This window comes from Arachis hypogaea, chromosome 19, assembly GCF_003086295.3.
Source record: "Arachis hypogaea cultivar Tifrunner chromosome 19, arahy.Tifrunner.gnm2.J5K5, whole genome shotgun sequence".
In the NCBI taxonomy this organism is placed as follows: domain Eukaryota; kingdom Viridiplantae; phylum Streptophyta; class Magnoliopsida; order Fabales; family Fabaceae; genus Arachis; species Arachis hypogaea.
The window spans coordinates 137,800,200-137,821,190 of record NC_092054.1 but is presented as its reverse complement, the minus strand read 5'-3'; the positions used below and the strand labels follow the sequence as shown (position 1 = coordinate 137,821,190).

Here is a 20,991-nt window from a genome sequence, read left to right as displayed (position 1 = left end):
GGCAATTACAACCATGGATGGTAGGACAATTCTAACCAGAATTGGAGGGACAACACCAACAGAGGAGGCAGAGACAATCAGGGAAATCAGAGGTGGAATAATAACAACAACAGGTAACAGAACCAGTACCAGCCTTACAGAGCACCTCACCTGAGGCAATCCCAAGGACCACAGAATACCCAATAGCAGACCTCTCAAATTACCTACCCTTCTTCATCTACTAATGATGACTTATTACAATCTATTGATCGGAGACAACAGACCATGGAGAATAACATTAATGCCACTCTAAATGGTCTGAACGCTACTTTGCAAGCTCTTGTCTCACAGATTGGACAATGAATAACTCCAATAACCAGCCTTTGAGCTCCAGTGGAATTCCCTCTCAACCATTACCCAATCCTAAGGGTGGCATTAATGCCATCACCCTAAGGTCCGGAACCACACTGCAGGAGAGGAACCAAGAGGAGCCAAGCCCACCAGAGCACGCCTCAGCTGAAGAGGTAGTGGAAGTAGAAGATGTTGAAGAGGAAGAGGACATACAGGACATAGCTGAAAAAGAAGAAGCTCAACCACAGGAGGAAGCACCACAGGGCGTAGATACTGCAGAAGACACCACTCCCATTCCATTTCCATAACTTGCAAGGAAGCCCAGGAAGCAGCTGGAACTTGATCCCAAAATAGTAGAGATATTCAAAAAGGTTGAGGTAACTGTTCCTCTATTTGATGTCATTCAACAAGTACCTAAATATGCAAAGTTTCTAAAAGATTTATGTATACATAAAGACAAAATTAATGAATTAGAAACTATTCCTTTAGGAAGTTCCATATCTGCTTTAATGGGAGGTTTATCTAAAAAGTGTAGTGACCCAGGTCCTTGTATGGTTTATTGTACTATTGGTGGTGTGATAATTTTTGACTGCATGTGTAATTTAGGAGCATGTGTGAGTATAATGCCTTTGTCTATATATGATATTTTGAGGCTCCCTCCCTTAAAAAGGTCGGCAGCTCGTTTTGTGTTAGCAGATAAAAGCATTATTACAGTGGTTGGAATTGCTGAAGATGTATTAGTGGGCATTAAGGGACTCACATTCCCCACTGATTTTTATATTCTGGAGATGCCCCAAAATGACTCAGAGAAGCCATCATCAATCCTACTTGGAAGACCATTCCTGAAGACATCAAAGTTCAAATTGGATGCTTTTTCAGGAACATACTCTTTTGAAATAGGTGGCCAATTAGTAAGTTTCAATCTGAATGGAGTTATGAAGCACCCTCCAAAAGATCATTCTATCTTCCAGTGTGACATTATAGATGAAACAGTGGCTGAAGTTCACCAGGAGGAGTTTGAGGAGAAGTACGTAGGACAAGGTCTAAGTGTGGGGACATTCTCAGAGGACAATGACAGTGCTTTACCACTGTTACCAGCTCCAGACAACCCAGAGCCTGACCATGATCAGAAGTTAGAATTTAAACCCCTTCCTCCACACCTCAAATATGCTTACTTTGAAGACGGGCAGAAGTTTCCAGTTATCATTGCAAGGGAACTTACTTCTCAACAAGAAGAGCAACTACTTAGTGTGCTGAGGAGACACAAGAAGGCAATTGGATGGAGTTTGGCAGACATAGTAGGCATCGACCCTCAAGTATGTGAGCACAGAATATTTTTAGAAGAGGGAGCAAGACCTGTCCGTCAATCTTAGAGAAGACTGAACCCCACTATCTTAGAGGTTGTCAAGAAGGAAGTGACCAGACTACTGGAGGCAGATATCATCTATGCCATCTCAGACACTGAATGGGTAAGCCCAGTACAAGTGGTGCCAAAGAAGTCTGGAGTCACTACAGTGAAGAATGAGCATGGAGAGCTCATAGCAACCAGAGTATAGAACGCCTGGAGGGTCTGCATTGATTACAGATGCCTCAACCAAGCAACTCGTAAAGATCACTATCCTCTTCCATTCATTGATCAAATGCTGGATTGCCTGTCAGGTAAATCACATTATTGTTTTTTAGATGGTTACACAGGTTATTTCCAGATTCATATAGCTCCCGAGGATCAGGAAAAGACTACTTTTACATGTCCTTTTGGGACTTATGCTTACAAGAGAATGCCCTTTGGCTTGTGCAATGCACCAGCTACCTTCCAAAGGTGCATGATGAGTCTTTTCTCTGATCTTATTGAGGACTGTATGGAAGTTTTTATGGATGATTTTAGTGTTTATGGCGATTTCTTTAGCCTTTGCTTAGATGGATTATCTAGAGTATTAGATAGATGTGTCAGTACAAACCTTGTATTAAATTTTGAAAAATGTCACTTTCTGGTAAAACAGGGTATTGTACTAGGACATGTTGTGTCTCATACTTGCATTTCTATAGATCCAGCAAAGGTGGATGTTATTTCTAGTTTACCTTACCCCTCTTCTGTGAGGGAAGTCCGTTCGTTCCTTGGCCATGCAGGTTTTTACAGGAGATTCATTAAGGACTTCAGTAAGGTAGCACTTCCCTTATCCAGACTACTGCAGAAGGATATTGAGTTCGAGTTCAGTGAGGATTGCAAACAAGCGTTTGATAAGCTGAAGACCACCCTGACTCAAGCTCCAATTGTGAGAGGACCAGACTGGAGCCAGCCATTCGAAATAATGTGCGACGCCTCCAACCATATAGTAGGAGCAGCATTGGCTCAGCGTGAAGGTAAGGATCCTTTTGTTATTGCTTATGCGTCTAAAACTCTAGATGCCACACAGTCCAATTACACTACTACTGAGAAAGAGCTTCTTGCTATTGTTTTTGCTCTGGATAAATCTTGAGTCTATTTACTTGGTACTAAGGTAGTAGTGTACTCAAACCACGCAGCTCTAAAGTATCTATTAGCTAAAAAGGAGTCCAAACCAAGGCTTATACGTTGGATACTGCTATTACAAGAATTTGATTTAGAAATTAAGGATAGGAGTGGTAACCAGAATTTAATGGCAGACCATTTGAGTCGCCTCGAACACATTACAAATGACCCCACTCCTATAGCTGATAATTTCCCATTTGATAACCTGCAAGCAGTATCTAAGGTAGTCCCTTGGTATGCACCCGTAGCTAATTATCTAGTTAGCCGCACCTTTCCTCCAAACTTTTCTAAGCATCAAAGAGACAAGCTGAAAAGCGAGTCTAAATATTATATATGGGATGACCCATATTTATGGAGATGTGGCGCTGACCAGGTAATTAGACGGTGTGTGCCTCAATCAGAATTCCAGTCCATCTTAGAGTCCTGTCACTCATCTGAGAGTGGAGGACATTTTGGCCCTCAAAGAACAGCTAGAAAAATCTTAGACTGTGGATTCTGGTGGCCTACTCTTTTTAGAGACGCTGCTGAGTTTTGTAAATCTTGTTTCCCATGCCAAAAATTTGGTAATATATCCAAGAAGGATGAGATGCCTCAACAAATTATGCTTTTCTGTGAAATTTTTGATATTTGGGGCATTGACTTCATGGGTCCATTTCCAAATTCTAATGGTTATTTTTATATATTGTTAGCTGTGGATTACGTTTCCAAATGGGTGGAAGCAATTCCTACCTGCACTGATGATGCTAATACTGTTGTTTCCTTTGTGAGAAACCGTATTATTTGTCGCTTTGGATCACCACGAGCAATCGTGAGCGATCAAGGCACTCATTTTTATAACAGGAGACTAACATGATTAATGAAGAAGCATGGGATCATTCATAAGGTTGCAACAGCATACCATCCTCAGACTAATGGGCAAGCCGAGGTGTCAAACAGAGAGATAAAGTATATCTTGCAGAAGATAGTCAAACCTCATAGAAGAGATTGGAGCACCAGGCTGCAAGATGCACTCTGGGCATACAGAACAGCATACAAAACACCCATTGGGATGAGTCCTTTCCGCTTAGTTTATGGAAAAGCTTGTCATCTCCCTGTTGAAGTAGAGCACAAAGCCTTTTGGGCAGTAAAGGAGTGCAACATGGGAATTGAGAAAGCCGGAGCTGAGAGGAAATTGCAATTGCAAGAATTGGAAAGCCTTCGCCTGGAAGCTTATGAGAACTCAAGACTATACAAGGAGAAGATGAAGGTTGTACATGATCAGCACATCAGGATGAAAGAGTTCCAACTTAGGGATTTAGTCCTCCTTTACAAATCTCGACTGAGGCTCATGCCAGGCAAGTTGAGATCAAGATGGGAAGGTTCATACAGAGTAGAGAAGGCCGAACAATACGGAGTTTATCACCTAAGCCATCCTTCAAGCTCTGAACTTATCAAAGTCAATGGACATCGTTTAAAGCTGTACCATGGCGAGCAGCTGAAGAAAAACAAGGAGCTCGAGATCTTCCTCTTGGAAGATCCCACATAGCCGAAAACTAAGCTAGTGGAGCGTCCAACTTACGGACGTTAAAGCAAAGTGCTAGGTGGGAGACAACCCACCATGGTATGATCGTTCTTTTCTTTATTTTTAATTAATTCTAGTCTGTTTTGTTTGTTTTCGAGTTTTATTTTATTTTATTGTATTGAACCTGGAGTTTTGCATAACATTCATATTAGCATTGCATTCTGCATATTGCATTACAAATTTTTTTTCAAGCGACGCGACCGCATCATTGACGCGTCCGCGTCGCAAGGAGATGTGAGAAAATAATAAATGAATAGAGAGTCACGCAGGAGCGTGGCTGGAGGCATGCCAATGGCACAAATTACCCCACGCGACCGCGTCGCCGACGCGTCCGCGTCACTAGGGAACATTGGCCTCCTACGGGACCGCGTCACTCACGTGGCCGCGTGCCCTGGAATTCGACGTCAAAAGGGGTGCACGACCGAAAGTTGTGCTAGTGTGGTGCTGGATTGGTGCTGAACGCACAATCCTTCCCACGCGGCCGCGTGACTGACGCGACCGCGTCATATCCTTCTCATGACCACTCATGCGATCGCATGCCCCACGCGATCGCGTCACCCAATATTTGGCAATTAATGGTTTTGAACAGAGAGTTGTGCGAGTGCGAGGTTGCCCTCGCGCCAGTGGCATAAAACGGGTCACGCGACCGCGTGACCGACGCGACCGCGTCAATCAGTATCAGCACAAGTCGCGCGACCGCGTACCCCACGCGACCGCGTCGCTTGTGCCGCACAGCTTCCCTAAATTGCCACTTATCTTATCTTTTCTTTTCCCCAAATCCTATTTTCTCTTTTTTCCTCCTTCTTTCTTCTTTCTACCTTCTTCCTTCTTTCTCACTTTCTACTCTCCCTCTCACCCCCATTAACAAGGTTTTCTTTTCTTCTTCTCTCCTTACTTTTCTATTTTTCTTTTTATTTTTATATATTATCTTCTTTTCTTTTCTTTTTACTTTCATTATTCATATTTTCTTTTTCTTTCTTTTTTCTTTTTACTTGGTGTTAGAAATTTATTTGAGTCATTTTTTCTCATTATATGCTTGTGGATTGTTCTAAATTTGTTTGGCAATTATATATTACTTTTTAAAGGGTTACTTGCATGTTCAATTTAATACTTTCTATACCCTAATTATCATGCATGCTATGTGTTTGTGAAAAAGCCCATATGGCATTATACAGTTTTCTACGTTAATCTACTATTCAATGCTTGCCTTTCACAAATTCTCTTTACTATTGTATTAATTGAAAATTAATTGTCAATACAAACATGATGGTTTGTTACGAGTGATGCTTGATCTATGCTACTCATGCCTTTGCTAGCATGCCAATAAACACCTTGCATTCACTTGTCATCATATGCACTAACTATTTTCCATTGATGACTTTTCACATGTAGTCATGACCATTTGTTAACATCATTTACCTTTTACTGTGCATTCATCACCATCCTCCTCCGTTCTCTCCCTTGCTCTATCTCTTTGAATTTAATTTACTTTCTCTTCCTTTTTTCAGAATGGCCACCAAGAAAGGCAAAGAGAAAGCTACTCCCAAATCAACAGCAAGGAGAGGAACAAAGAGAGCACTAGTGGCAGAGCCCTCTTCAACTGCGGTTAAACCCTCAACAAAAAGAACTAAGAGGATTATAAAGGTTAATGATAAAGAAAGAGCCTTCCCAGCAAAGGACACTGCGCGATTTCTCAATCGCTACTGTGAGCAGATGTTCCCTATCCTGGCAGAACGGAGCTACAACAACGAATACCTTCTATCCTCCCGCCCAATATTGCTACCTTTGTTGAGCCGCAAATTACACGAAGACAATGGGATTTCCTACAGAGACAGCCAAGGCAGGTCAATCTTTCTTGGGTAGTCGAATTCTACTCCAACTTCCACCTGCCAACCCTGCAGTCTGTCTTTATACGTCAGAAGCAAGTCCCCATTACAGAAGAGGCCATTCAAAAAGCTTTAGGTCTTCCCCTTGTTCCAAAAGGATTGGACGCCTTTCAGGAAGCCGCACTCGAGCGCCAGATGTACCAATTTGACTGGGATGCTGTTCTCAGAGTTATCGCACTACCTGGCAACTGTTGGATCTACAGATACCATCGTACCCGCCCTAAGGGAATATCGGCTTTAGCACTTACCTTGGAGGCTTGCGTATGGGCACAGATCATGTCCCATTACGTCTTTCTGAGCACTCACGAGTCCTCCTTCACTGCGGACATGGCCGTTCTACTATGGTGCATCCTTACAGACCAGCCTCTGAACCTACCACGACACATCCGGAATGCCATGGGACACGTACAAATTACAGGCAACTTACCTTTCCCCGCCTTGGTCTCAGATCTTGTCTCAGCAGTCGGAGTCTCCTTCAGAGCTGGGGACACTAAACCCATGCTTCCACGGGATGATCAATATGTCCCTAATGGGAAATATATCAGACCCTCAGCAGCCACTACAAGCCAGCCCACTGAACTAGCTCAGGATATTCCTCCTTCCGTACCACAAGCACCTACAACAACTCAACTGCTCCATCAGATACTTGAAAGGTTGGATCGGCAAGAACAGAAAGCGAAACTAAGGGAGCGCCGTAATGAGCGCCGATTCAAACACCTCAAGGAGCTACTTAAGGGAAAATTCAAGGACTCAGACACCCCGGACTCCACTTCTTTTACCAGTATCGGGAGCCATGATGGTCCCGATTGTGGAGATACTGCTACCAGCCCACCCTTGTTCCTGACAGACGGCACCGAGGACGGTGCAAAGCTTTAAGTGTGGGGAGGTCGGTCAGTACCTGACTTCCGGAGGTAATTTCTCTTCCCTAAACACCAATAAATTAGGATATTTAGTTAGTTTTTCTTTTATAGAATAGGATAAATTGCATAGTAGTAGATTAGTTGCATGCATGTTCTACTTGATTGAAAAGACAATAAGTTTCTTCTAAGACTCTATTTTTGGAACAAAATTTCACTAATTTTAATCAAAACTTTTATGTTAAATTTGCTTGGAGTTGTATTTGGAACATGAATTTTGAGCTAAAGAACACACAACCTGTGAGATTTGAGCCTTTATGCATGGTTACATTATTTAACCATAATTATTTTATTCTTGTGTGTTTACTTCTCTATGATTGCAATCTATATTTTGTTTCATCTTATATGTCCAATATTTATTATATTTATATGTTTGCATATGATTGAGGCCATTATTTGTTTAGCTCACTTATCCAAATTAAGCCTACCCTTTCAATTACCTTTGTTAGTCACTTTGAGCCTTTAAACCCCATTTGTTCTATATTTTACCACATTACTAGCCTTAAGCAGAAAAATAATTATATATCCCAAACTGGATCTTTGGTTAGCTTAAAATAGAATTATGTGTGCTAATTAAGTATGGAAAATTGTGGGAACAAAAGATAATAAGGGAGTATTTCATGATAATATAATGGGTATTTGGATACCTACTCATGTGAAACTATAAGAATTAAAAATCTATGTGCATTGATAAGCTATGTTTATTTTTATGTATATGAAAAAAAATCAAAAATATTTAATAAATAAATAAGGGGACAAAATTACCCCAATGCTAAGTTAAGAATTCAAGGATCAATGCATGTATGATAAAATTAAAATAAAAAAGTTGATACATGAGTATGAAATGTGAAAGGGAAATTCTGGGCAGCTAGGTATGAATTCTAAAGTTATATAGAATATATATATAGGTTATGTTAAAGCTTGGGTTAATTAAAGATTCAGTTTATAAGCTTACTTAACCATATGTGTGTCCTTACCTTTACCTTAGCCCCATTACAACCTTGAAAAGACCTCATGATGTTTGCATTGGTATATTAAGTGTTGTTGATTGATTAGGAGAAGAACAAAAATTAGAAAGCATGATTAGAGAAGGATAGAGTGATTGCCCTATACACTAGAGAGATTAGAGCGTACATACATCATCAGTGAGGGTTCAATGCTTGAAATTTTATGTTTCCTGCTTTCATGAGTTATCTTCTTGCACTTTTATCTGTTATTACTGTATAAGAATTGAATTGGTGGAATTTGATTTATATTTTGAAGAGCTTATTTGCTATTGATCAAGTGGACAAGAATCATATAGTTGCATTCATATATATAGGTTGCATTGCATTGTATGAGTTTCACATGTTCCTACTCATTTATTTTATCTCCTTCAACTAAACATGAGGACATGCTCATGTTTAAGTGTGGGAAGGTTGATAAACCACTATTTTATGGTTTATAATGTGTTTAATTGTGTGGTTTTATCATGATCTTTACCCACTTATTCATATAATTAGCATGCATTTATATTTCCTTCCTAAAATTATTACAAGATTGAAAACTTGCTTCCTAGAGACTTTTAATTGCGCATTTTAATTCTCCTTTATTCCATTCGATGCCGTGATCTGTGTGTTAAGTGTTTCAGGCTTTATAGGGCATGAATGAATTGGAAATTGGAAAGGAAGCTTGCAAAAATGGAAGGAACACAAGGAATTGAGGAGATGACTAGCGAGAAGTGACGTAGCCACATGGCTCACGTGACCGCGCGAAAGAGAGGAAATTGCAGTGACGCGGCCGCATGGCTCACGCGACCGTGCAGATTGGAATAGCGCAAGTGACGCGGAGGCGTGGACGACGCGCCCACGTGGCAAAGCAGAACGCCAAATGACGCGTCCGCATGAATGACGCGATCGCATGACGTGCGCAATTTGCATAATCTGCAGAATTGCTGGGGGCGATTTTGGGCCATGTTTTGGCCTAGTTTTCAGCCCAGAAAAGCAGACTAGAGCCAGGGAACATGCAGAGACCGAGAACAACATTCATTCCGCACAGTTTTTAGTTTTTTTTAGATCAAGTTTTACTCCTCTTCTAGGGTTTCTCTCTACACACTCATAGCTCTTAGGATTTTTAATTCTATTGCTCTTTGCATTGGGAAATTGAGAAGAGTTATTACCTCATCAAGACTTCGTCATTCTAGTTCGTTTTCTTTACCTGGCTTTACTCTTCCATGTCCTTTAATTTACTCAATTTTACTATTGGATTATTTTAGAATTTATTAATACAAGAGTTACTTTTATTTTTAATTGATTCCTTTGAGTTTTATTTATCATGTCTTTCTTTAATTCTCTTTTCTATGTTATGAATTCCACATTCACAATGAGCGAGTAGTTCCCTAACTTGATGGGGAGTTGATTGAAAGGAACCCTTGAGTTGGAATGCTCAAAAGAGAAATTGTAATTGGGTCTATTGTTGGATTGCTCTCTAGTCACTAACGCCAGTCCTTCCAAGTAAGCGGATTGGGACTTGTGAATAGAAACAGCATTCCAACTTGTTTGACTTTCCTTTACCTAGTAAGGGATAACTAAATAAAACAACCTTCAATTATCAATTAATCTTGAGAGTACTGCAACAAGAATAGGGCTTCCAACTAATCTACTCCTAGTCAAGGCTTTTATTTAAGTTACTTAATTTCTCCAATTCAATTTCCTGTTTATTCAACTCAAACTCTTTTTGAAAACATCTGATTAATAAAATAGCACACCTTTCTGCAACTCGTTGGGAGACGACCTGGGATTCATACTCCCAATATTTTAATTTTAATTTTTGTGACACCCCTTTTTAAATTGATAAGCAGATTTCTGGTTGGTTAAGAACTATACTTGCAACGCATATCTTATAACAATTCTTAATTAGCCAATTTCCATCACGTCAATACCGCAACGCAAGAAAAGACAGAGATAGAGAGAACGAAGGAGTTACAAAGAAAAAAGAAGAAGAGAAACCATTTTTCTGAGGAAGCAAAATTCAAAATAAAGCCAAGAGAAACGGGGCAATTAATACCAATTAATGAAGGTATTAAACCCTCGCACGTTCCCTAGAATAAAGCGCTAACACAAAAGCGCACGTTTTTAGAGGAAAAACGTTCTACATTCAAAAAGCTCTACAAAGAAAGGAATCGACAAAAGTGCTCGAGTTCGGCTTCACTATAAAAAGTTCGAAGTCAAAAAACTCGACCTCAAAGCAGAAGACCGAGCTCAAGCAGGGGCACTGTTCATACCCTGGGTTGAGCTGTCCGACCCGGGATGTTTAGTGACATGGCGACCGACCTCTTTAGGTCCGACTATCCGATCTCTTCTTAAAGAGATCGGCCAAATCAACAGGAAAGCCCAATAAAGGGCCCAAATAGAGGAACACGACCCAAATCCAAAGGCAATCCAAGCCTATAGAGATAAAGGCGGTTCCCTTGAAGATAAGATGACTTCACCCAAAATAAGATAAGATAAGATAAGATAACTAACTTATCTTATCAGAAAGGTCAGCCCACGCTACTATAAATACACTGGAGCACCCAGGTATAACTCATACTCTGATTCTACTAAAAACCTATTTAATACCCATGCTAACTTAAGCATCGGAGTCTCTTGCAGGTACCCCCCACCCTCCGGTGACCAAGGATCAGCAATACAACCATTCCCATAAGTCGGACACGACAGCTCCGTCCGCCACCCACCAGCCGGACCCATCATCTCCGACCAGTACAGAAGATCTCGTCTGAGATCAACTTACAGTTTCAGATAACCCTCAGAACAGAACTGCATTCAAAATCCCAATTTGGAAGTCACCTTTCCAGCTTATTTATGGCAAATCCTGTCACCTACCTGTAGAGCTCGAACACAAAGCTTTCTGGGCCACTAAGCTCCTCAATCTTGACTCTCAAACAGCAGGAGAAAAAAGGCTGTTGCAACTCAATGAATTGGATGAGTTCTGATTGGAAGCTTTTGAGAATGCTAAGATATACAAGGAGATAGCTAAAAGGTGGCATGATAAGAAAATCTCAAGAAGAGAATTTGAGCCAGGGCAACAAGTGCTGTTATACAACTCCAGGCTCAAGATCTTTCTTGGAAAACTCAAGTCTAAATGGACTGGCCCTTATCTGGTGACCAAGGTTTTCCCACATGGAAGCCTTGAACTTATGAATGAAGCTACAAAGGAACTTTTACAGCAAATGGTCACAGAGCAAAGCATTACCTGGGAGGGCCTTGGAACAAGGAGGAGAGCATTCATGAACTGAGTTGAACAAGAATGGAGGTTGTCAAGCTAATGACATTAAAAGAGCGCTTGTTGGGAGGCAACCCAACTAGAGGTAGTTTTCCTTTCCTAGCTATTTCAATAAAAGGGTTAAGTAGATTTATCTGTATTGCAAGGAGCTAAGTTTGGTGTTACACACTAAAACAATTCAAGGGTGAATGTAGGATGCTAGGTGATGAGCGGATAATTTATACGCTTTTTGGCATTGTTTTTACATAGTTTTTAGTATGATTTAGTTAGTTTTTAGTATAATTTTATTAGTTTTTAAATAAAAATCATATTTCTAGACTTTACTATGAGTTTGTGTGTTTTTCTATGATTTCAGGTATTTTCTAGCTGAAATAGAGGGACTTGAGCAAAAATCAGATTCAGAGGTTGAAGAAGGACTGCAGATGTTGTTGGATTCTGACCTCCTTGCACTCAAAGTAAATTTTCTCGAGCTATAGAACTCCAAATGGCATGCTCTTAATTGCGTTGGAAAGTAGACATCCATGGCTTTCTAGAAATATATAATAGTCCATACTTTGCCTGATTTTAGATGACGCAAACTGGCGTTCAATGCCAGTTCTATGTTGCATTCTGGAGTTAAACGCCAGAAACAGGTTGCAAAGTGGAGTTAAACGCCAGAAACAGGTTACAAACTGGCGTTCAACTCCAAGAGAAGCCTCTACATGTGTAAAGCTCAATGCTCAGCCCAAGCACACACTAAGTGGGCCCTAGAAATGGATTTCTGCATCATTTACTCATTTCTATAAACCTTAGTAACTTGTTTAGTATAAATAGGACTTTTTATTATTGTATTTGAAGTCTTGGTTACTCCGGTTCCCCTCAGGGGCCGAGACCAATGAACTCCATTATCACTTATGTATTTTCAATGGTAGAGTTTCTACACACCATAGATTAAGGTGTGGAGCTCTGCTGTTCCTCATGAATTAATGCAAAGTACTATTGTTTTTCTATTCAATTCAAGCTTATTCCTCTTCTAAGATATCCATTCGCACACAAGAACAGGATGAATGTGATGATTATGTGACGCTCATCATCATTCTCACTTATGAATGCGTGCCTGACAAACACTTCCGTTCTACTTGCAAACAAGCTAGAATGAATATCTCTTAGATATCTAATACAGAGGACCGAGTCTGAGATATTAGAGTCTTCGTGGTATATGTTAGAACCCATGGATGGCCATTCTTGAGATCCGAAAAGTCTAAACCTTGTCTATGGTATTCCGAGTAGGATCTGGGATGGGATGGCTGTGACGAGCTTCAAACTCGCGAGTGCTGGGCGTAGTGACAGATGCAAAAGGATAGTCAATCCTATTCCAGTATGATCGAGAACCGACAGATGATTAGCCATGCAGTGACAGCGCATTGGACCATTTTCACAGAGAGGATGGGATGTAGCCATTGACAACAGTGATGCCCTACATAAAGCTTGCCATGGAAAGGAGTAGGAATGATTGGATGAAGATAGCAGGAAAGCAGAGGTTCAGGAGGAATGAAAGCATCTCTATACCCTTATCTGAAATTCTCACCAATGAATTACATAAGTATCTCTATCCTAGTTTATATTTTAATTATGTTTTAATTATCAATTCATCATAACCATTTGAATCCGCCTGACTGAGATTTACAAGGTGACCATAGCTTGCTTCAGGCCGACAATCTCCGTGGGATCGACCCTTACTCACGTAAGGTTTATTACTTGGACGACCCAGTGCACTTGCTGGTTAGTTGTGCGAAGTTGTGACAAAGTGTGATTCACGTTTGAGAGCACCAAGTCTTTGGCGCCATTGTTGATGATCGCAATTTCGCATACCAAGTTTTTGGCGCCGTTGCCGGGGATTGTTCGAGTTTAGACAACTGACGGTTCATCTTGTTGCTCAGATTAGGTAATTTTATTTTAATTTTAAGCTTTTTGTTTTTATTATTCTTATTTTCAAAAAAAAAAATAAAAATAAATATTTTCAAAAATATATTTTTCTTCAGAATTTTTAAGAATGAATTCTAGTGTTTCATGAAGCATGTTGAAGCCTGGCTGGCTGTTAAGCCATGTCTAATCTTTTGGACCGAGGTTTCACTTATCCTCAAGAGAAGAGCTTCTTTATCTTCTTCAGCAAATTAGCTGTTATAGGCCAGATTTGTATCTGCTGAAGCTTAGCTGGCCATTGGCCATGTCTAGTGTTTTGGACCGGAGCTTTCACTGAAAGCTTGGCTGGCTAGTGAGCCATGTCTAATTCCTGGACCGGAGCTTTAGACTAACACTGCAAGATTCCTGGGATTTTTATTAAAAATTTTGAAATCCTTATTTTCTTTTTCAAAATAATTGTTGAAAAATTACGAAAAAAAAACCAAAAATAATTTGATGTTTCTTGTTTGAGTCTAGTGTCAAGTCATAAGTTTGGTGTCAATTGCATGTTTGTCTCTTTCTTGCATTTTTCGAAAATTCATGCATGTGTTCTTCTTGATCTTCAAGTTGTTCTTGACAAGTCTTCTTGTTTGATCTTCATATTTTCTTGTTTTGTGTCTTTTCTTGTTTTTCATATGCATTCTTGCATTCATAGTGTCTAAAAATTAAAAATTTCTAAGTTTGGTGTCTTGCATGTTTTTCTTTTCTTAAAAATTTTCAAAAATAAGTTCTTGGTGTTCATCTTGACATTCATAATGTTCTTGGTGTTCATCTTGACATTCATAGTGTTCTTGCATGCATCATTTGTTTTGATCCAAGATTTTCATGCATTGAGTCTTTTTGATATTTTTCTCTTTTATCATTAAAATTCAAAAATAAAAAAATATCTTTCCCTTTTTCACTCATAAAATTCGAAAATTTGAGTTGACTTTTTCAAAAAAATTTTAAAATCTATTTGTTTCTTATGAGTCAAATCAAATTTTCAATTTAAAAAAAAAATTCTATCTTTTTCAAATCTTTTTCAAAAGTCAAATCTTTTTCATTTTTCTCTCATAATTTTCGAAAATTTCAAAATTATTTTCAAAATCTTTTTCTTATTTCTATTTTCGAAATTAATGCTAACAATTAATGTGATTGATTCAAAAAATTTTAGTTTTTTACTTGCCTAGTAAGAAAGGTTCAATCTTTAAACTCTAGAATCATATCTTTTTAGTTTCTTGTTAGTCAAGTAATCAACTTTGATTTTCAAAATCAAATCTTTTTAAATTTCTCTTTCAAATCTTTTTCAAAATAAATGTCAATCACATCTTTTTCAAAATCAATTTCAAAATCTTTTCTAACTTCCTATCTTTTCAAAATTTAATTTTCAATTCCTTTTCAATTAACCACTTAACTTTTTGTTTGATTCTTATCTTTTTCAAAACTACCTAACTAACTCTCTCTTTCTAATTTTCGAAAATCCCTTCCCTCTTTTTCAAAATTCTTTTTTTATTAACTAATTGTTTTAATTTTTAATTTAATTTAATTTCATTTTTCTTCTTTTTTTTTTATTTTCAAATTTTAATTTTAAATTTAAATTAAAAACAAAACTATTTTTCTTTTCTTTTCAAATTATTTTCGAAAATTCTTCTCTCTCACCTCCTTCTGTTTATTTATTCATCTACTAACATCCCTCTTTCACCCAAGAATTCGAACTTATTCCTCTCCCTTGTGTTTGGATTCTTATCTTTTCCTTCCTCCATTATTCTCTTCTTATACTTACATAAGGAATCTCTATACTGTGACATAGAGGATTCCATATTTTCTATTCTCTTCTTTTTCATATGAGCAGGAACAAGGATAAGAACATTCTTGTTGAAGCTGATCCTGAACCTGAAAGGACTCTGAAGAGGAAGCTAAGAGAAGCCAAAGCACAACTCTCTAGAGAAAATTTGACAGAAATTTTCGAAAAAGAAGGAGACATGGCCGAAAATAATAACAATGCAAGGAAGATGCTTGGTGACTTTACTGCACCAAATTCCAATTTACATGGAACAAGCATCTTAATCCCTGCCATTGGAGCAAACAATTTTGAGCTGAAATCTCAATTAGTTTCTCTGATGCAACAGAATTGCAAGTTTCATGGACTTCCATCAGAAGATTCTTTTTAGTTCTTAACTGAATTCTTGTAAATCTGTGATACTGTTAAGACTAATGGGGTTGATCCCGAAGTCTACAGGCTTATGCTTTTCCCGTTTGCTGTAAGAGACAGAGCTAGAATATGGTTGGATTCTCAACCTAAAAATAGCCTGAACTCTTGGGATAAGCTGGTCACGGCTTTCTTAGCCAAGTTCTTTCCTCCTCAAAAGCTTAGTAAGCTTAGAGTGTATGTTCAAACCTTCAAACAGAAAGAAGATGAGTCCCTCTATGAAGCTTGGGAGAGATACAAGGAACTGACCAAAAAGTGTCCTTCTGACATGCTTTCAGAATGGATCATCCTGGATATATTCTATGATGGTCTGTCTGAATTATCTAAAATGTCATTGGACCATTCTGCAGGTGGATCCATTCACCTAAAGAAAACGCTTGCAGAAGCTCAAGAACTTATTGACATGGTTGCAAATAACCAGTTCATGTACACTTCTGAAAGGAATCCTGTGAGTAATGGGACGCCTATGAAGAAGGGAGTTCTTGAAATAGATACTCTGAATTCCATATTGGCTCAGAACAAAATATTGACTCAGCAAGTCAATATGATCTCTCAGAGTCTGAATGGATTGAAGGAATCATCCAACAGTACTATAGAGGCATCTTCTGAAGAAGAAGCTTATGATCCTGAGAACCCTGCAATAGCAGAGGTGAATTACATGGGGGGAACCCTATAGAAATACTTATAATCCCTCATGGAGAAATCATCCAAATTTCTCATGGAAGGATCAACAAAAGCCTCAACAAGGCTTTAATAATGGTGGAAGAAACAGGTTTAGCAATAGTAAGCCTTTTTCATCATCCACTCAGCAACAGACAGAGAATTCTGAGCAGAATCCATCTAGCTTAGCAAATATAGTCTCTGATCTATCTAAGGCCACTTTAAGTTTCATGAATAAAACAAGATCCTCCATTAGAAATTTGGAGGCACAAGTGGGCCAGCTGAGTAAAAGAGTCACTGAAACTCTTCCTAGTACTCTCCCAAGCAATACAGAAGAAAATCCCAAGAGAGAGTGCAAGGCCATTGATTTGACCATCATGGCCAAACTTATAAGGGAGGGAGAGGACATGAATCCTAGTGAGGAAGACCTCCTGGGACGCCCAGTGACCAATAAGGAGTTTCCCTTTGAGGAACCAAAAGAATCTGAGGCTCATCTAGAGACCATAGAGATTCCATTGAACCTCCTTCTGCCCTTCATGAGCTCTGCTGAGTATTCTTCTTCTGAAGAAAATGAAGATGTTACCGAGGAGCAAGTTGCTAAGTACCTTGGTGCAATCATGAAGCTAAATGCCAAATTATTTGGTAATGAGACTTGGGAAGATGAACCTCCCTTGCTCACCAATGAACTGAATGCATTGGATAGGCAGAAATTACTTCAAAAGAAACAGGATCCTGGCAAATTCCTAATTCCCTGTAACATAGGCACCATCTGAGGCTCATCTAGAGACCATAGAGATTCCATTGAATCTCTTTCTGCCCTTCATGAGCTTTGCTGAGTATTCTTCTTCTGAAGAAAATGAAGATGTTATTGAGGAGCAAGTTGCTAAGTACTTTGGTGCAATCATGAAGCTAAATGCCAAATTATTTGGTAATGAGACTTGGGAAGATGAACCTCCCTTGCTCACTAATGAACTAAATGCATTGGATAGGCAGAAATTACTTCAAAAGAAACAGGATCCTGGCAAATTCCTAATTCCCTGTAACATATGCACCATGACCTTTGAGAAGGCTCTGTGTGACCTAGGGTCAGGAATAAACTTAATGCCACTCTCTGTAATAGAGAAACTTGGGATCTTTGAGGTGCAACCTGCCAGAATCTCATTAGAGATGGCAGACAACTCAAGAAAATAGGCTTATGGACTAGTAGAGGACGTGTTAGTAAAGGTTGAAGGCCTTTACATCCCTGCTGATTTTATAATCCTAGACATTGGGAAGGATGAGGATGAATCCATCATCCTTGGAAGACCCTTCCTAGCCACAGCAAGAGCTGTGATTGATGTGGACAGAGGAGAATTGGTCCTTCAACTGAATGAGGACAACCTTGTGTTTAAAACTCAAGGATCTCCTTCTGTAACCATGGAGAGGAAGCATGAAAAGCTTCTCTCACTAGAGTCAACCAAAGCCCCCATAGTCAAACTCTAAGTTTGGTGTTGGGAGGCCACAACCAAACTCTAAGTTTGGTGTTGAACCCCTACATTCAAACTCTAAGTTTGGTGTTGGGAGGTTCCAACCTTGCTCTGATTATCTGTGAGGCTCCATGAGAGCTCACTGTCAAGCTATTGACATTAAAGAAGCGCTTGTTGGGAGGCAACCCAATGTTATTTAATTATATCTATTTTATTTTTTTATTATTTCGTGTTTTATTAGGTTGATGATCATGTAGAGTCACAAAAACTACTGAAAAATCAAAAATAAAATGAAAAACAACATTAAAAACAGCACACCCTGGAGGAGGAACATTCTGGCATTTAAACGCCAGAAACAAACATCTGTCTGGCGTTTAATGCCAGAAACAAGCACCAAGCTGGCGTTTAACGCCAGAAACAAGCATCTACCTGGCGTTAAACGCCAGAAACAAGCAGCAGTCTGGCGTTAAACGCCAGGATTTCATAGCAAGGGCATTTTACACGCCTAATTGGAGCAGGGATGTCAAGTCCTTGACCCCACAAGATCTGTGGACCCCACAGGATCACCACCACTTCTTCTCTCCTCTTCACACCTTTTCATAACTCTCTTCCCAAAATACCCTTCACCAATCAACTCAATCACTCTTCCCCATCACCTCTTCACCACTCACATCTATCCTCTCTTCCCCAAAAACCCCACCTACTTTCAAATTCAAACTATTTTCCCTCCCAAACCCAACCCTAATAGCCGAACCCTAAACCTCCCCCCACTCCTATATAAACCCCTCATTCCTTCTTCATTTTCACACAATACAACCCTCTCTTCACCACCTTGGCCGAATACACCCCTCTCTCCCTCTCCTCCATTTCTCTTCTTCTTCTCCTTCTTTCTTTCTTCTTTTGCTCGGGGACGAGCAAACATTTTAAGTTTGGTGTGGTAAAAGCATTGCTTTTTATTTTTCCATAACCATTAATGGCACCTAAGGCCAGAGAAACCTCTAGAAAGAGGAAAGGGAAGGCAATTGCTTCCACCTCTGAGTCATAGGAGATGGAGAGATTCATCTCAAAGGTCCATCAAGATCACTTCTATGAAGTTATGGCCAAGAAGAAAGTGATCCCTGAGCTTCCTTTCAAGCTCAAAAAGAATGAGTATCCGGAGATCCGACTTGAAATCCAAAGAAGAGGCTGGGAAGTTCTCACCAACCCTATTCAACAAGTCGGGATCTTAATAGTTCAAGAGTTCTATGCAAACGCATGGATCACCAGGAACCATGATCAAAGTGTGAACCCGAATCCAAAGCATTGGCTTACCATGGTTCGAGGGAAATACTTAGATTTCAGTATGGAAAATGTAAGGCTGGCATTCAACTTTCCAATGATGGAAGAAAACGCACGCCCCTACACTAGAAGGGTCAACTTTGATCAAAGGTTGGACCAAGTCCTCATGGACATATGTGTAGAAGGAGCTCAATGGAAAATTGACTCAAGAGGCAATCCGGTTCAATTGAGAAGACTGGACCTTAAGCCTGTAGCTAGGGGATGGTTAGAGTTCATTCAACGCTCAATCATTCCCACTAGAAACAGGTTTGAAGTAACTATAGACCGGGCCATTGATGAGCGGATAATTTATACGCTTTTTGGCATTGTTTTTAGTATATTTTAGTTAGTTTTTATTATATTTTTAATAGTTTTTATTTAAAAATCACTCTTCTGGACTTTACTATGAGTTTGTGTATTTTTCTGTGATTTCAGGTATTTTCTGGCTAAAATTGAGGGACCTGAGCAAAAATCTGATTCAGAGGCTGAAAAAGGACTGCAGATGCTGTTGGATTCTGACCTCCCTGCACTCGAAGTGGATTTTCTGGAGCTACATAGGCCCAATTGGCGCGCTTTTAATTGCGTTGGAACGTAGACATCCTGGGCTTTCCAGAAATATATAATAGTTCATACTTTGCCCGAGATTTGATGGCCCAAACAGGCGTTCCAAGTCAGCTCAAGAATTCTGGCGTTTAACTCCAAAACTGGCACAAAAGCTAGAGTTAAGTGCCCAAACTGGCACAAAAGCTGGCGTTTAACTCCAAGAAAAGTCTCTACACATGGAAGCTTCAATGCTCAGCCCAAGTACACACCAAGTGGGCCCGAAAGAAGATTTATGCATTAATTACTCATTTCTGTAACCTTAGGCTACTAGTTCTCTATAAATAGAACATTTTACTATTGTATTTTCATCTTGGTTCTTCTGGTTCCCTCTCTGGGGCCGAAGCTAATGACCTCCATTATCACTTTTGTAGTTTCAACGGTGGAGTTTCTACACACCATAAATTAAGGTGTGGAGCTCTGCTGTTCTTCATGAATTAATACAATTACTATTGTTTTTCTATTCAACTCAAGTCTATTTCTTCTCCAAGATATTCATTCATACCCAAGAACATGGTGAATGTGATGATTATGTGACACTCATCACCATTCTCACCTATGAATGCGTGACTGACAACCACTTCCGTTCTACATGCAAACAAGCTTGAATGTGTATCTCTTGGGTTTCTAATCTAAGATTGGAACCTTCATGGTATAGGCTAGAATTATTGGCGGCCATTCCTGAGATCCGAAACGTCTAAACCTTGTCTGTGGTATTCTGAGTAGGATCTGGAAAGGGATGGCTGTGACGAGCTTCAAACTTGCGATTGTTGGGCGTGTGACAGACGCAAAAGGATCAATGGATCCTATCACAACATAATCGAGAACCGACAGATGATTAGCCGTGCGGTGATAGCGCATTTGGAACGTTTTCAGTGAAAGGACGGGAAGTAGCCATTGACAACGGTGATGCCCAACATAAAGCTTGCCATGGAAAGGTGTATGAATGATTGGAAGAAGGCAATAGGAAAGCAGAGGTTCAGGAGGAACAAAGCATCTTCATATGCTTATCTGAAATTCCAACCAAAGAATTACATAAGTATCTCTATCTTTATTTTACGTTTTATTTATTATTTAATTATCAATTCTCCATCACCATCTGAATTAGCCTGACTGAGATTTACAAGGTGACCATAGCTTGCTTCAAGCCGACAGTCTCCGTGGGATCGACCCTTACTCATGTAAGGTTTATTACTTGGACAACCCAGTGCACTTGCCGGTTACTTGTGCGGAATTGTGACAAAGTGTGATTCAAGTTTAAGAGCTCCAAGTCCTTTGGCGCCATTGTTGATGATCACAATTTCGTGTACCAAGTTTTTGGCGCAGTTGCCGGGATTGTTCGAGTTTGGACAG

At 39.6% G+C, this 20,991-nt stretch overlaps 1 non-coding gene across 1 annotated transcript; it reads right to left on the bottom strand.

Annotated features, from left to right (window-relative positions):
• Positions 1 to 15,761: 15,761 nt before the first annotated feature.
• LOC112780260 (small nucleolar RNA R71) lies at positions 15,762 to 15,869 on the bottom strand. Its single transcript, XR_003191109.1, has one exon. It is a non-coding gene; the product is annotated as a small nucleolar RNA R71 (small nucleolar RNA).
• Positions 15,870 to 20,991: the final 5,122 nt, after the last annotated feature.